Genomic DNA, 17,002 nt, shown 5'->3' with positions numbered 1-17,002 from the left:
ATAATAATAATAACAATAACAATAATAATAATAACAATAACAATAACAATAATAACAATAACAATAATAATAATAATAATAATAATAATAACAATAACAATAATAATAATAATAATAACAATAATAATAATAATAATAATAATAACAATAACAATAATAACAATAATAATAATAACAATAACAATAACAACAATAATAATAACAATAACAATAACAATGTTGGAATTTTTTCTGTTTTTACACCAACAATTGTATACTCCCCCCCCCCTGTGTATATACTTATATTTTTTATGCTGGTTCATGATTTATATTTATATATATATTGTTTTATTGGATTGGGTTCCGTGTCCCTTTTTTGTACGAAACTCCCTTCAATTTGGAGAAAAGAGAAATGCTAGCTCTGTGATGACGTCACGAGCTCAGCGCGTATTTCGCGCTCTTTTGAAATTCTGCGGTCGAGGAGAGAGAACGCGTTCTTTGCCCGGCGCTGAAGATGAATTTTGAAGAGCCCTCCTTGAAAGAAGTAAACCCGGCTGTGACGAGACAGGCTTCTGGAGATTAACTACGTGGCTGCGGTCCTGCACGTATTCATTTTATTATTATTTTACAAGGAGTGAAATTTAAAGAAAATACCTTTTACGTGACAAGGTATTATGGAATTTCCTATCCGGACAAGCGACGAGGTCTTGCTCCTGTAATACCTGTGTGTCTACGGTTTTCACGCAGAAAAGGAAAATTCTAAAAGAACTTTGAACATTATTTTTGTGAGTACGTTCCTTTATTCAAGGCTTTATTTCGGAAGTACTTTTACTTTTAATATATTCTGTGGTAGTCGGTTAACAAACGCCCCTTCCGTTAAAACATTGTTTTATATAGAAGAACCAGCATTTTTTGTTTTGTTACTGTATTATTGCGAGCGTGTTTTGTCTTCGTTATTTTGGCGTTTTAAGTTTAATGCCCGCAAAGGGAAAAATTTGCAACTTATTGTAAATAAAGTTTCTTCTTCGTTTTAAAACAAGACATTTATATTTTATTCCTTACCCCCCCCTTTTGTTTCATGCCCTTTTTTTCAGCCTAGTTACTTTAGCGTCGAATTTATCTGGAAGCAGGATAAATTCCGACATTTTGCAAATTTTTCTTTCTTTTATTTAAAAGTTGTTAGAAAAAGTCTGCTTTTATTTGTAGGCATTTTGCAAATTGTTTCCCGACATTTTGCAAATTTTTTTTCGTTTATTTAAAGGTAGTTTAGAAAATTTCTGCCTTTATTTGTGGGCACTTTGCAAATTGTTTCCCGACAATTTGCAAATTTTTCTTAAGAGTAGTTGGGAAATTTCTTTTATTTGAAAGCATTGGGCCAATTTTGTCCCATATTAAATGCATTAGGCAAATTTATTATTCCCTTTCTTGGAACCCTTTGAAAATTAAGTATATTTCCTTTTTCATCGAGATACACTAGTCTCTTTCGGTAAATGTATTTTGCAAACTTTATATTAAATACATTTAGCCATTTTTTTGTCCGTTATCGTGTACCCTTTTCTAATAGAGATACACTTTAATTCACTTTCTTTCGAGTTAGGATTGAAATTTCTGTTAACTTCGCTACTTGACGCTATCAGCGTCACTTAGATTCGTTCGACCACTGTAAATTGCTTCCGTTATTTGAAGGCATTTTACAAACTCGTATTCCTTTATTTCAGAATACTTTTCAAACTAAGTGGTCAGTTATCTCAAATAATTTAGCGAACCTAGTTACTAAGCCTTTTATGATACGACGCATATATGCCACTTCCTATTTCGAGACGCGTTTCTGTCACTTCCTCGTCCACTACACGTCTTATTGATGCCTTCCCTCCCCACTTGTAATTTAGCGCGTCTGTTAACGCTCTCCTTAAAATATTTGAGGACTGCTATCTCCGGAATTTAGAAAGCGTGTAATGTAATTTAGTGTTTCCAACATTCGTCTTTCGCTTAATGAAAATTCCCGAATTTAGCATTTTTATGTGCGTCTAGTGTCTTTATATCTGAGTAATATTTTACGCACTTTTCATAATATTTTTCTTAATAAAAAGATTGAGCGATAAGTATACACTTTCTTTTTCTCTATTCCTTAGAATTGAAGTTGTAAATTTCGTAAACCTCCTTCGGAATATAATTTATATCCTACCCGCTTTAGTTGAATTTCCACGGGTATTGCGAGTTAGGGTGGGAGAAACTATAGCACTTTCTGTCCCTAGTCAGCGAATAAGAAATCCTATTAGACTGAGGTAATTTTATTTTTCGTCCTTATTCAACGTGTTCGATATTTTTCGGAAGCTGGATTTTCCCCACTTTAAGAAACGACTTTTATCTAATTATACCCTCGTGGGGAGCCTAGTAAATAGAGACGCTGTGTCCAAAACTGGTGTTAGTTATATGTTGGTATTTTTCCTCAATATATTAGAAAAAAAGGAATAAGTATATACCCCACTATTTGATTTAATGAACACGTGCGTTCTCTCACATGTGTTAAATGTTTCCGGGTTGTGAATTAACCGGACAACATTATTAGAAATATTTTATACGTTGAAGATATTTATTATTTTCTATAGCGAGTTTAAACCCATTTGCTTTGCAGACTGTTATTCTAAGAGTTTGTGAAAAGACAAGCCCCCTTTTTCTTTCTTAGCCCGTATTTGCATTTGGTTATTTGAATTCCTTTGAAGATACACATGTGACATAGTGGCATGTACCCTCCCCCGATGTAGTTGTATATTTAAACTCTCTTTCCACTTTTTTCCTAGGTCGTATTCAGTGAGGATATTGCTGTAAGCGTGTTAACGCTATTATTCATTTCCAGTGAATTAACTTCCATGTAGAAGTTTGAACTTTAAATTCACTTAATTTTAATTTAAGTCATAGTGACTCTTTTGATTTGTAACTGGGGATTGTATCCCTTGATATTTTCACGGCTAAATATGCTGTATTGGTCTTGTTTTGTTTATGCTATGAGGAAGGAATTTTATGCAAATATCTTTGTAACCTTTGTGTGTGCATTTTTTTGTGTATAATTCTCGAACGCCTATTTTTTGTATTTGTTTGGATTTATTCCATATTTTTGAGAAAAAAAAAAAACGCTGCACGATGTTGGTCACTCGTTCTTCCGGATTCCTTGTAAGGAAGCGAAAGTTTTATTTGGGGAAAGTTATCGCCGTCTTGGATTTGTTGCGGTTGCAGAGGAAATTACCCCAGCCTTATTTTATGACGATGAAGGCCGATGTCGATGAATGGTTGTCATCGGTAGATGATATTACAGAGTTGTTGGGTGATCGTTCCTTACGTGAGGACGTGGACTGTTCGCTAGTAGAAGCGGATGCTGTTAATGTTGTAGTGTTCTCGTCCCAGGTTCGATTCATTCTTTCGAGGTTGGCAGATGGTGTAGAGTGTGATTCCTTGTGCAACCCTGAGATATTTGAAACCCCTAGGGAGATGCTTGGCGAGTTTCCGACTACTAAGCCCGAATATCCAGACTCTGAAAACTGTTCGCTGAGTTCTGGCAAGTTTGGCTTGGAAGATGTTGCATCACAGTCTGAAAGCAGTGTTGCAAGTGCCACTTCAGAGGATCTGCGTAGTCAGGCGCTGAAGTTCGATTTTTCTGGCGGGCAGTTTGCCTGTAGTATTTTAAAGAAGGTATTGGGAGTGAGATTCCCAGGTATCATGAATGATACCACTCGTGTCCACGACTTGTTAAGTGTGGGCATGAATATTATGAAATTTATGGAGGGATTTCCATGGGATGTTGGAATTGTTTTGCCCTCTAACCATGTGAGTTCGAAAACTCGCATATGTGGTTATCTTCCACAACCTTGTCAGAATACCGAGGAATTTAATCATGACGGTGGGATATTACTCCGGTCATGTGGTTCTGACAATGGTCAGTGGTTGAAGGACAGGAGTCTGTCCAGTGTGAAAGTGCAAGTTTTGTGCACTTTAAGTGCTAATGTTAGCACTGGGAGAGAAATTCTCCATGAAGGTTATAGGGCAGAAAGCACTATATCCACCTGTGAACGTGTAAAAACCAGGAGAACGGTTTTTGAAGAGTTACGTGAACTCAAGTTGGACTGGGGCGTCCAGACTCAGGTTGAGTGTAACTCGATAAAGAATCCCATGAGGGATCCTGTTGAATTTGCTGACTACATGGTGTGTAGTTCGGCTTCTCTGAGTTCCTACGAGAGTGTAGGATATGTTGTGCAGAGAACACTTGCAGAACCTTCATTCTGTGAAGTGGCTCCTTTAAGTAGAACGGTTCCTGCTTGGGAGTCACATGCAGGTGTTATTGTTTTTGAATATTTTGTGGAGATCTGCCTTGACGTAGCTTACTGCAGTATTGCAAGAGCTATCGGAGTCAAGCTTGATTTGTCCAGGGGTGTTTCTGAGGCGCTCAGAACCATCCTATACTTAGTTAGAAATGATTTTTCTAATGCTGAGATGTTTGTTTCAGTGCTGAACACAACATTGGATCTCTCCTTGATAGGAGTCTTCCATAAGTATTACATCTCAAGCTACCTAGGTGTTTCTGACACCTATACTCAACTTTGTTTGTTTAGCTATATGTATATAGCTATGAAAGCGTTTAAAACTGCAATTGCCCTGAATAATTTGTGCAAAATTTGGGTTGCAGTTTTATTTTATTTCACCGAGTTGAAGAACTCGTCCAAGCGTAGGGTTGATTGGATTCGTCCCTCTTGTAGCACCGGTGTTGATCTCACTGGGCTCTTGTGGTTACGAGGGAGCTGAGATATTTTGATGTTCGCCAGAGATAATATAAGGATGAGGAGGGTGGATTACCTGGCAGAATATTCTCTGTTCTAACCTTAAACATGAATGTTTTCATGTGAATTTTTGTAGAATAAGCCTATTTGAATTTTTCTGCTTTTTTGTTCGAATGTGTTTCCTGGAGAGCTCCTGACCATGCATTGTGTAGTATATGTATGTATATATAAAGAAAAACTTTTTGTATTGAAAATTTTACAGGTGTCATCCAACTGTAGGTTGACTGCCATTTCCTGTTGGGGGAGAATGTTGGAATTTTTTCTGTTTTTACACCAACAATTGTATACTCCCCCCCCCCTGTGTATATACTTATATTTTTTATGCTGGTTCATGATTTATATTTATATATATATTGTTTTATTGGATTGGGTTCCGTGTCCCTTTTTTGTACGAAACTCCCTTCAATTTGGAGAAAAGAGAAATGCTAGCTCTGTGATGACGTCACGAGCTCAGCGCGTATTTCGCGCTCTTTTGAAATTCTGCGGTCGAGGAGAGAGAACGCGTTCTTTGCCCGGCGCTGAAGATGAATTTTGAAGAGCCCTCCTTGAAAGAAGTAAACCCGGCTGTGACGAGACAGGCTTCTGGAGATTAACTACGTGGCTGCGGTCCTGCACGTATTCATTTTATTATTATTTTACAAGGAGTGAAATTTAAAGAAAATACCTTTTACGTGACAAGGTATTATGGAATTTCCTATCCGGACAAGCGACGAGGTCTTGCTCCTGTAATACCTGTGTGTCTACGGTTTTCACGCAGAAAAGGAAAATTCTAAAAGAACTTTGAACATTATTTTTGTGAGTACGTTCCTTTATTCAAGGCTTTATTTCGGAAGTACTTTTACTTTTAATATATTCTGTGGTAGTCGGTTAACAAACGCCCCTTCCGTTAAAACATTGTTTTATATAGAAGAACCAGCATTTTTTGTTTTGTTACTGTATTATTGCGAGCGTGTTTTGTCTTCGTTATTTTGGCGTTTTAAGTTTAATGCCCGCAAAGGGAAAAATTTGCAACTTATTGTAAATAAAGTTTCTTCTTCGTTTTAAAACAAGACATTTATATTTTATTCCTTACCCCCCCCTTTTGTTTCATGCCCTTTTTTTCAGCCTAGTTACTTTAGCGTCGAATTTATCTGGAAGCAGGATAAATTCCGACAACAATAATAATAATAATAACAATAATAATAACAATAATAATAATAACAATAACAATAACAATAATAATAATAACAATAACAATAACAATAATAATAAAAACAATAACAATAATAATAATAATAACAATAACAATAACAATAACAATAATAATAATAACAATAATAATAATAATAATAATAACAATAACAACAATAATAATAATAATAATAATAATAATAATAACAATAACAATAACAATAATAATAATAACAATAACAATAATAATAATAATAATAACAATAACAATAACAATAATAATAATAATAATAACAACAATAACAATAACAATAATAATAATAATAACAATAACAATAATAATAATAACAATAACAGTAACAACAATAATAATAACAATAACAATAATAATAATAATAATAATAATAACAATAACAATAACAATAATAATAATAACAATAACAATAACAATAATAATAATAACAATAATAATAATAATAATAACAATAACAATAACAATAATAATAATAAAAAGAAACTGATTAGTCTGTGCAATATGTTTTCGATGTGAATATTGTTGCAGCCTCCACAGGCAATCCTGCCATTTCAAAATATTTGTTTCATCTCTGCTTACCTAGTATCAATCCCCTCCCTGTTGCTCGTTTTACGACCAAGAAAATAGCTTCTACTTTCTCAGCAGCAAACTTCACATGTGACACTTTTAATTAACCGTTTCCCCAGTAAATCAACAAGTTATATTAGTCATTTAAATTATGCTGCATTATTAAGAACTAAAAATCAATTATCATGCTCTTGATATCCAGTGAAACTACGGCTGCTATATTGTAAATATTACAAGACTATCTTTGCCGAAAACTGCTGTGTCTGTTGGTAGTGTGTGTGTTTTTTATCACGCTGGTTGAGGTCCCGATCTCGGAAATCAATCCGACAGAAACTGGGTCATTACGATGGCCTTTTAGCTATCGAACAAGCGAATGTTCAGGGTAGCCCTAAAAAAGGAAACAAAAGAAAAAGTGCATCCTCTAACACCTTGCTTCACGGCTTTCGGATGGAACAAGTTTATCGCTTGTTGTCTGAGGCGACCTCACCGAGGAATGCCGACGGGACTAAACAAACATATTTGCAAAGCCGTAGTTCTCTTCTTTTAGGAGCGCTGGATTATTCATCCCACCAGCTGACCTTACATCACATCCCTGTGTCAGACTACAACTATATTTTTGATGAGATGTCGAGTACCGTAGTTGTAGCAAACATTCCCTTAATTCATTAATTTAGGCACCCTTACAATGAATATTTATAGTCTGTCAAATCTGAAGGAAACTATATATATATATATATGTGTGTGTATATATATATGTGTGTGTGTGTGTGTGTGTGTGTGTGTGTGTGTGTGTGTGTGTGTGTGTTACTTTCCTTCCGCCTAATGCAATTAATCTGCTTTTTTTTTTTTAGTAATGCTTAATGCGAACCAACTATCCTTTTCAGATTAATTTTTCATCCGGAACTATTGCTCGACATTGATTTCAATTTAGCGGGTCTTCCCGCTATATACGAAGTATAACTCATTCCCTCTGACTTGTCCCGATCATGTGTAAAGCAAGAAAAATACATTAAAATAAATTGTTTTCATCTATATAATATTCCGCTCGTCCCTTTTTTACGATTTAAAAAAGCCAAATCGCTTAAAAAAAAATGAAAGCCAAATTGCTTTAAAAAAAATGAAAGCCAAATTGCTTAAAAAAAATGAAAGCCAAATTGCTTTAAAAAAAAAAAATGAAAAATTCGCGAAATTTGGCTTCAAAAAGCCAATCTGACAACTCTGGGCAATAATATGAGAGTGCCCCCCCCTTTGATGTAGACGCGTTTCCGAATATCATGATAATAATATATGATCGTTGTTGTAATAGTGTGAGAAAGGAACTCGTATGAATTTTGATGTACAGCGATTCTTCACCAAAGAAAGAAACCAGCGAGATGTTAAGTAAAAAGGAGACATTCGAAAGAAACAGGGCAAAAGAAGACAGCAAACCGTTAAATACAAAATGGGGAAACTCGAAAGAATCGCGGCAGAAGAAAGAATAACATTGTCTGCTACGAGGCGCTGGTCTGAAGGAGTAAATTGAAGATTGCTTCTTACAATGCGATTTTATAATTTGTATTGAACTATGTAGCAGAATAGTACTTTCTGAGTATTCATTAGTATTTATTAATTTATCTCATTTGGGTCAGTTCTATATTTAAAATTATAATTGGTACTATTTTGATGAAAATGTTAATGAACTCATATTTGCTGCGTGTTATTGGTTTTTCTGTCCCACAAACTAATTTTTTGCGCTATCCAGAAAAAAATATCAGCTTTATGAAAACATATTTGTTGATTAAATATATTTCTCATTCCGTGTAATTTCCACGGGTTTTAGCATCGAATTTGGTTTTCTAAATGCCTTTTTATGTTATAATTTGATGCTGTTCTTCGATGTAGAAATACCAGATCTATTATTTATACGCACGGGCCCAGCGTTTCTCTACACAAATTTAAAACATTAACAATCTGTCCTCATTTGACATCAGGAGAGGTCGTCCATCTTCGTCGTTAGAACTCAACAATGAATGAAATAATGTCTATAACTCACTGATGAAGGTCTTAGTTGGCCGAAAATAGATGATTTATATTGTTTTTCATCTATTGAAAAAAAAAGAATCCTGTAGCATTGAATTTGGTTTCGAACGTGATTTATTATATATATATTTTTAATTCTACGGTGTTCTCTGATGCAGAAATATTGGATCCATTAAAATATAGGGTTCATGAATTACACTCCTTGTTCTTTTTTATTAAATACAACATTAAAGTGAGAAATGATTGAAATAACATTATGTGCATAAAAACATGGAATATTATGTATATTTGTAACTATATAACTTCTATCTACAAGGGGCGTGCAATAAGTAATGCCCCTGACCCACTTCCCATGGCAGTAGAGCAACGAAACGTGGCACAGTTATTAGTCTTTCTCTACATAGGAACCACCCAGAGTTATGCATTTCTCCCATCGTTTGATGCAGCTCTGGAGATCGTTTTTGTAGAACACCCCAGGTTGGTCCTCCAACCACGACGTGACTTCAGAAATCAAGGCTGCATCATTTGGGAAACGCTTTCCTTTCAAAAACAACTTCATGGCTGGGAAGAGGTGAAAGTCAGAGAGTGCAAGGTCAGGAGAGTAGGGAGGATGGGGAAGGATTTCATAACCACACGCCCGTGCTTCTGATCTGGCGTCATGCGAGTTGTGGACCAGAGCGTTATCCTGAAGGAGGAGGGTACCTTTGCTGAGGTTGCTCTGCCTCTTGATTTGGATAGCTTCTCTTAATTTCCTCAAAAGTGAAGCATAATAGGCTCCTGTAATTGTGGTACCCTTTGCCAGGAAATCTGTGTTCACTACTCTGTCCTGGTCCCAGAAGACTGTGAGCATGACCTTGCCAGCGGAGGGCTGTACCCTTGCCTTCTTTGGAGGTGGTTCCACTGGATTGACTGGACTTTGGTCTCTGGATCATAGTGATGGACCCAGGGTTCATCCTGTGTAACCAGTCTTTTGAAAAAACTTTGACTCATCTTCTTGGCACATCTCCAAATTCATCCTCGAGCACTCGAAGCGTTCTCGCTTCTGGAATGGTGTGAGCAACCTGGGAATCCATCTGGCAGACACCTTATGCATATGCAAATGGTTATGAATGATAGTTTCCGCAGACCCTGTACTAATCTTGACATTTTGGGCTATTTGGCGAATAGTAATGCGCCGATCTTCCAAAATGGCAGCCTCAACTTGACGGACAGATGCCTCATCAATGGCAGAACGGGGGCGACCAGGTCCGGGAGCTGTTTCCACAGACTTCCGGCCATGCTTGAATTCACGATGCCAGTGTTTTACAATGTCATATGATGGGGCATTATCACCATAAGTTTCTTTCATTTCATCAAATGTCTCCTGTGGTGTGCGTCCTTTCAAATACAAAAACCGGATCACTGCTCGACATTCAACAGGCTCCATTTCAAACTTGACTCAGTTCAAACACCTGTAAAACAGAAACCACAATTAGTTCAGAGCTGTAATTTGCCACACAACCCGTAGAGATATAAATCATTGCACATGCAAAATTTCAGCTAGATCAGACAACTGGAAGTGGGTCAAGGGCATTGCTTATTGCACGCCCCTCGTATTTACTATTACTTTTTGTGTGTGTGTGTGAATGTGTGAGGTCGTTCCCTATGGACTCCTAAACGGCTCGGCTGATTTTGATGAAATTTCACACAAATGTAGTTTACATGCCTGGCAGTGTTCTTATATAGGTTTTGTATCAGAATGTGTTCGATAAGTATCGATAATCGATAATCGAAATAATCCGATGAAAGAAGTAGAGTTGATTTCGACCAAAGTTAACGCCTTTTACAGCCTAACACCACAAGTGCATTTTTGGCGCTGTTTTGCATCTTGAAACAGAACACCATATCTTACGCCATGCTTTCTGCAATTCTGGCGGTAGGGGTGGGCGATTATAACAGAACCTCGATTCGTGGGGGGGGGCGTTCAGAAATGGCGGAAACCTTTTTTTATGGTGACATAATGCAACTTTCAACAACAACAACAACAACAACAACAACATTAACACATCTGTCATTCTTCCCCCCATCTCTCTTTCTCTCTCGTCTTTATTACTCCATCTGAATATGCGCTCGCTTAGCGTGCATGTGTGCATGCACTTGAAGGATAATACGCACAAACTCCTTGTCGTCTAATTGGTTGATGCCACCCTCACCCTCTCATGTTTTGTCATGGCAGCACTTACCCTATCACCTCCATCGGAACACTTTTTTTATATATATAAATAATGGTCATTCTATTTTAATCCGAAATATCAGTGGACGCCTTCAATATCCCGTACACACATATAAACGCGTTCTCTTTATGTGTTGTCCCCTATTTTTCACACGTGCATACAGTATCCGAATAAACGACGCGGATAAACGAAACAAAGAAACAGTCAATAAAACGCTTCGCTATTAATAGATCAAACCTGCTCTATCTTTCAGAGCATTGAGCCCTCACTATTTACCAATTTCACAACGACCACCCAAACTTTCATTTCGTCAAACAAGCAACAAACAAACGACGATGGCCGAACAGAAGGAACGCAGTTACAAAACGGGTCGCATACGCATCGCTTCATTCGTGATTGTTGATTACGTTCTCTTTGCATTAACCCTTCTGGTTTCTGTCGGTATCGGAGTCTTTTACGCCATCAAAGATCGCAACGTGAAGACGACCAAATCTTACCTTTTGGCCGGCAGGGACATGTCAGTGTGGCGGCTGCCCTATCCCTGGTGGCCCGTCAACTTCTGGGGACACCGGCCGAGGTTTACAACTTCGACACGATGTTTATGGATATGACTATGGCTTACATCGTAGCTATGTTTTTAGCCGCCCACGTGTACATGCCCGTCCTTTATAGACTTGAGCTGACCAGCGTTTATGAGGTAAGTCTTTTTATGTTCTCGTATTTCAGCTTTTTTGTTTTATTTTAATTCAAGCGACATTTACACTATATGCAATACATAGATAATCGAGTATTACTTTTAGTAAAAAAAAAAAATGAAAAAAAAAAATGAAGGATATTAATTTTCCTCTCACAAATAAACTGTGTTATGTTTATCTTTCCTGTGGTTTCTTTATCTTTAGGGACTGCCAAAATTCACCACAGAATTACCCCACCCTATATGTAACACGATGTAACTTTATTATAAATTAATATTATCAGTATAACTTTTGTACCATTTAAAAGAAGGGCAAAATAAGCCAGTAATAATTAAAAAAAAAATTTTTTCATCGAACGAAAATAATGAAATTGCGAGACGAAAATCGTGTTTACATAATTGGCGCTTTTAAATAACGTTCCCATGTAGTAGACACTCCGAACGTGAAAACATACCCGTATTTAATAAATCTAGCAAAAATCAACCAATAGTCAGATTTTCGTGAAATTTTCGATACTTATCCATTTTAAAATGAAATTACATATAAAATGTAGTTTTCGTAAAATATACGAGGGGAAATATTTTTTTAGTGCGTGTTCCCCCCATATTTATTTTTTCGAAATTCGAACAAAATATATTTAAATATATCGAAATTTCTATTTATTATGAAACATAAGAATTCAAATAAGTAAAAAATATTTATTTTTTTAAAATTTAAATACACATATTGAACAAAAATTTACCTTGAAGTTGCAATTAAAAAATTGATATAAACTTAATATTATTATTATTATTATTTTTTAAATAGCGTTTTTTTTTTTCGAATTAATATATACTATAAATCAGTTGAATTGCCAAGAAAAAGAAGCTTTGTAAACATTAATTAATTTTTAAAAGATTAAAACGATTAAAATTCCATTATTTCAAAATGGTACGTTACAATATTTTTAATTAACTGTGTTTAATTTTTTTTTAAATATTAAGTTTTAACATAAACATGACTCTTGTCAGCTATTTTATCGCCAGATTAAAACCAATTTGAAAATATTGCACAAATATTAAGCATTTTGTAGGCCCCCCCTCATATTTTGTTTGCCTCTTTTTACCGAACAAAATATGGAACCCGGAGGTAACTAAATGAACATTCAGTAAAACCGTATTTCATATTTAATATACAAATGTTTATAATATTATTAATCGTTAAACTGTGTAAATCTTAAAACCTAACAAAATTATAACAAAGATTAATTATTAATTGCAGTTTGAAGAAGATGAACAAAGGTTTTAAAAAATCATTAAGTCGCTTCTGCTTTTCCATATTTCGTATAGTTAACACACATCTGACGTCACGGAAACATACGGCCCATTTTTCACAATCGTTTGGCAGACCCTATTGATCTTACTGGATTCCAGAACAAGAATTCATCCAGTCTGATGTAGTATCACGCTTAGTGCTTCGTACTGTTTGACTTTACTGAATTCACTCGGCGAGCGTCCGACTTGCGACTTGTCTTTCTGCTGGCGTCTGATGTCCCTCTCTGACGAGAGAAGTTCCTGTTGCTTTTTCATATTTCTTTAAGGGCTCCCAGATGTTTGCAAAAAATAAGTTTTTTAAATCGAGCCCTGATTGGTCAAAAATTCATATTTTTGACGAAAAATCGTGCTTTCAACTACGTCGGCCATTTCTCAAGCGTCATGCTTTTTTGAATGCTGTAATTCCCGAGCAAATGAATTTATACATTTTAATGTGTGTGTGTGTGTGTGTGTTAGAAAAATAAAATAAGAACCAGCACATATTTAAAAAACAAAAACAAAAAGAAAAAACGAGTTTTCGATCTTCATCGTAAAATCCCGTCGCCATATTACTTTGGGAAGAAATGATACAATAACAAGGGAAGTAACTTAGTTATGCTAAAAAGAAGGTAAAACACACAATTTATTTTTTTTTTTAAATGGCAAGTTACACGCTATTTACCTCCCTTTGGAACTCTCCAGTATTTTTTTCTTAGCCAAATATGTTATTTTTCACTAATATTCGCCCAAAAATGTTTTCTTTTATAATTTTTCTACGTTATCGGTTTTTTTTTTTTCGTAAATTCATTACTCTAACATGACAATTAAGTAGAGCCCATTTTTCTGCCTTGAAATTCAGTATTTAAAATTTCGAATTTTGCTATTATAGTGTAGTTCCACCAAAGTGGATCTTGGGTTTACTTTAGTCATTCGTGTAACTCTCGCTTCTCTTATGCTGTCCTTTAGTCCTCACATTCCAGGAGCGATGTTTCTGTCAGAGAGGGACGAATTGCTGTTTTATGGGATAGAATCTATTTCATCTAATAATTATCGTTGGCAAGTCAATGACCTTAAAGTAGTATTTTTTAGCTCCTTATATCAAGTGACTTCATGCTTTGTCTGGTGTGATTTACATAAAACAATTCTATACTGTATATCGCCCGCACCAAGGATTGAACCTTGTTAATTTTACAACTGAATTTTACCTAGTACTCTAACCACTGTGCCATGGGTTCTTGCTGTTTTTACGAATTTTAAATTGCTATACAATTTATACTTTTTTGTTTCAACATAAATTATAAAAGCCCATTTGTTGTGTTAGGAATGAAGCCCCAATTTTTTGAGGAGGGGGTATCGAAAGTCGTACGTCTTATCGATAATTTGTTTTACTTACTCTGCACTAGACTCTTTCACTCAAATACAGGGTGAACACCCCCCCAAAAAAACAAAAAAACAAAAGCTAAATGGAGGCATCTAGAACATATGCTGTAGAACGGAAAAAAAAGGCCCTAGTGTTTTGATGAGATGTTTTGAATATAATAAACTAGTTATGACCAAGTTTCATTTCATTCGGACAAAACACTAAGAAACGGGTTTTAATTAGAGTTGGGACCCGTTTTTTTTTGGGGGGGGGGGCTCGGGGGTCACCCTGTACTCCATTCACTCTCTGGGTTAATCCTACTTATTGATCTAAGGGTTTTTAAACTATAGTACTTTTATAGGAGATGACTCATATTGATTGCTATTTATGGAGACCGAAAATAGCTGAGCCTATACCAAACACTCAGTTAGTACTGGCATTAAATGAAACAGCTTATTTTCCCTACCTTAAGATTATGGTCCACTAACTCTTTTCCTCCCATGTTAAAAAAAAAGTGTAATCTTTTTTTTTTCTTTTTAGGAAGTTTTTTTTCTTTTTATTTTTAACTTTATTTATTTTTAAGGAGGTGAGGGTTACAAAATTTCTAATACAACCCTAACCTGGTTTTGCATTCGTATGATTTAGTGTCTTCTGATTTTAATTTTCTTTTACATTTTTTCGCAGCTTTCAAATTGTAAACTTCTTCAGACATTTCCGGCTTGTTTCGTCAATGGCAATTGGAAAAATTTTATATACGTCTTAACCTATAGAAATATTCTATGAGCGACATTTTTTTTTTAATTCAATTTTCCCTCCAAACAAGACACAGTGCCACTTTGAAGCAGGGGGCTACTATCAGGGACTTAATTAGCAGGGTCATTACGAAGGGAGATGAGTAGAAAGATGTTTGTTAACATTACACTTGAACTTCTGCATATCATTGCAGTTGGGAAAGCAGAATCCCGGAAGGGAGTTCCAAAGACCCGCAGTTCTGGGGAAGAAACTATTGGAGTAAAAGGCTTTCTTGCACCTAGGGATCTCTACTGTAAAGGGATGAGACTTAGTAGCTTGTCGGGTTTGTCGGGGGTAGTTACGTCGGGGAGATACAAGTGTTTTCAGTTCGTCAGAGCATTCACCATTAAAGTATTTGTAGAACAGGCAGAGGGATGCAACATTTCGTCGATGGGACAGAGGTTGAAGCCTAGATGACAGTTCAGGACCTATCAGGTTGGCGACTCTCTTTTGAACCCTGTCCAGGAGCGAGAGACAAGCAGCAGATGCTCCAGCCCAGATGTGACAACAGTACTCCATACATGGGCGAATGGTTGCCTTATAGAGGTATAGGATACTGTCAGGCGTAAGTAGTTTTCTAGCACTGTTTCTGATAAAGGGAGAAGAATTGCTGTTTTCTGGATCGGAATCTATCCATCAAACACTGGCTAGTTTTTGACCTTGAAGTAGTAGTTTTAAATCCCGTACATTAAGTGGATTTATGCCTTAACGGAAGCGATTTCCATTAAAAAATTCAAAAGTTTGATTATTTTTTATTTTTTTTTTTTTTTTATATGTCTGTCAAGCTTAAATTTGAAATAATATTTTGCGTGCTAAACGTGCAGATTGAATGAACGCATCTTAGGAATAGTTGCTTTTTAAATTGGTTAAAGAACATGTTTAAGTTGGATAAAAAAAGAAAGAAACTACGACAAAGGTTACATTTACAGCGCATTAAGACGAAGCATAAGGGGGTATTTTCTTGGTTCTGGAAAAAAGGATATTTTTTATAGAATCTCGAATCCAATACGTTTTTTCTTTTGTTTTTACTTTGCATTTTAGACCATTAGGGTTTAGATGAGCGTATGTAAGAATCAAACTACTCATAAAATCATCGAGAGTGGTTCTATAAGTACCCCTGCAAAAATAAAGAAAGAAAGAAATAAAGAAAGAAAAGAAAACAGACAAAATGCAGGTTGCAGTGAAAAAAACATTATTTTATTACTTACTCAAGAGAATGGGATCTATTTATGGCATTGTGCATTTGCATAAAACTATGTTTCTCTTATATTTCTGCCTCTATAGATATAGATATGCCTCACACAGATATATGCCCATCATTCCGCGATGCGTTCCACAGTGTCGTTTATTCTGAATTTTACACAGGCCAACCATAACCTAACTTTAACCCTCATCCTAATCCGACGCATATCTAAATGGGACTTATAAAATAGATCATGGGCTTGTGCGCGCACTGTGCATGGTTAACGAGGATATTTAATTATTATATACTAGCGGGAGGGAACGGTAAAATACGCTTAAATATGATATTTTAATTCGTCCAGATTTCGTATATATTATTATAGAGTTGCGATTTAAAAAAAAAAAAGTACTTGGGTGCTATCAGCTAGAATCGAAATCGAAAGCAAAACTGCAGCGTTCAAAGTTGGTGACGTTACCACTGTACCAACGTGACACGCATATGAACTGATTAAAAATTAAAAATAAACGAAGATGAATGTACAAAATGTATAACGATTTTTTTGGACTTATTTTTCGCCTCTTAAAAACTATTTTAACTTACTAAGAACCCATCAAAGAACGGTTCGTAAAAAAAATTTAAAAATCCAATATATATGGCCCCCAGCGCCGCTCTAAGACTTTTAGATTTGAAAGAAATAGAGTTTGAAAATATGGAGACAGACATATAGCTTTTTATATACTAGATGATTTTTATGTTTGCAAAACTTATTTTTTTATTAGTGTAATAAAAAAAAATACATTTACGCATCAGGTTCGAATCCATTCATGTCATTGAATATTTGCATAAAAAGATAGTTTCATTCAGTGCTT

This window comes from Euprymna scolopes, chromosome 29 (genome assembly GCF_053919585.1).
Source record: "Euprymna scolopes isolate OS-2025 chromosome 29, ASM5391958v1, whole genome shotgun sequence".
NCBI classification, from domain to species: domain Eukaryota; kingdom Metazoa; phylum Mollusca; class Cephalopoda; order Sepiida; family Sepiolidae; genus Euprymna; species Euprymna scolopes.
The sequence above is the reverse complement of the archived record's forward strand: the minus strand, read 5'-3'. Positions refer to the sequence as shown.